The sequence below is a fragment of the Oncorhynchus mykiss genome, chromosome 19, assembly GCF_013265735.2.
Source record: "Oncorhynchus mykiss isolate Arlee chromosome 19, USDA_OmykA_1.1, whole genome shotgun sequence".
NCBI classification, from domain to species: domain Eukaryota; kingdom Metazoa; phylum Chordata; class Actinopteri; order Salmoniformes; family Salmonidae; genus Oncorhynchus; species Oncorhynchus mykiss.
The window spans coordinates 31,830,784-31,832,506 of NC_048583.1; positions in this window are offsets into that span (position 1 = coordinate 31,830,784).

Below are 1,723 nucleotides of genomic sequence, written 5' to 3' on the forward strand. Positions count from 1 at the left end.
TCTCCTTGAAGTTCTTGATGATCCGATAAATGCTTGATTTAGGTGCCACCCTTTTTGTGCAAAGCAATGAGGATGGCACATGTTTCCTTGCAGGTAACCGTGGTTGACAGAGGAAGAACAATGATTCCAAGCACCACCCTCCCTTTGAAGCTTCCAGTCTGTTATTCGAACTCAATCAGCATGACAGAGTGATCTCCAGCCTTGTTCTCGTCAACACTCAGACCTGTGTTAACGAGAGAATCACTGACATGATGTCAGCTGTTTTTTTTGGTGGCAGGGCTGAAATGCAGTAGAAATGTTTTGGGGGATTCTGTTTATTTGCATGGCAAAGGGGGACTTTGCAATTAATTGCAATTCATCTGATTTCTCTTCATAACATTCTGGAGTATATGCAAATTGCCATCATACAAACTGAGGCAGCAGACTTAGTGAAAATTAATATTTGTCATTCTCAAAACTTTTGGCCACGACTGTACATTGTGCTAAAATGGTCTCTACTGGTGCAGCGGTCTAAGGCACGGCATCTCGGTACTAGATGTGTTCCTACAGACCCTGGTTCGAACACGGGCTGTATCACAACCGGCCATGATCGGGAGTACAATAGGGCGGCGCGCAATTGGTGCAGCGTCGTCCGGGTTGGGGGGGGGTTGGCTGGGGTAGATTGCCCAAGTCTTACTTTTTTGTCTATAAGAGACGGTGCCGGTGGGGAACCAGTTGAATGAAAGCTGTAGTACAGAGTTACAGAATGTCAAAGCAGTGCACTACATAGACCCAGAATGAGAGAACTCCTTTATGCACAGAGGCTTGCTTATTCTGTGGATCTGGAATGGGCAGCCCAAGTTTTCTAGGGTCCTGGTAATTTATTTTCAGTTGAGGAAGGTTCCGCATCGGCAAGCCGCACACACAACACGCAGGACCAGAGCTTATTTTTTTTTTTATGCTGGGAAAGAATGAAGAAAAGCACAGCGTTTAATGTAAACCAATCCATTCGACTCTTAGCAAGCATACTCTTTTATTTAATTTTTCAATTATTGCTAGTCTTATTATTTGGACTTGATTTGTATTATTTATTATCTTCAGTTTCTGTTGAACACATCCTCACAATTTTTCTAATTTAACTCTAAATAACTTGTCATTGTTTTTTGAAAGTGTGATCATATCAGATAAACACAAAATATGACCACCTCTACTTTTCTCATTTTGACCCGCAAACACGTGTTAATGGATCCTCTTCACATTATTTCGTCTGACAAGGGCCTCTGCATCTCAACCTGTATTACTAGATTGACAACAACCTCAGAGGTCCTTTCTATGAAGGAGGAGCTCCAGCAGGCTGTCATTAACAAGAAATATAACTTAACATCAGGTGTATGTATGGAAGTGAACTGTAACAGAATACTCTCCATGAGTTATGCCAATATACTGTACTAACAGATTTACCTAACTTTAATGTTTCCTTTTACTGCATTTATTAATGTTTCTATTTAATATTTCAATTGAGTTTGTTTCCTTAAATCGGATTCGATTTTGTTGCCATCCTAGCTTTGTGCGCGTGTACAGTAAAAAGATCACTTCACATTAGATTGTCACAACCTTATTTTTGTGTACTACTTGCAGTAACCTAATATACTCTGCAACTCATTACAAATTCTCCCATTAAATACAATTGCTTTTACAATTGCCTTTGTCTCTGTAGGTTCAATAGGTGTTACACGAACAGATT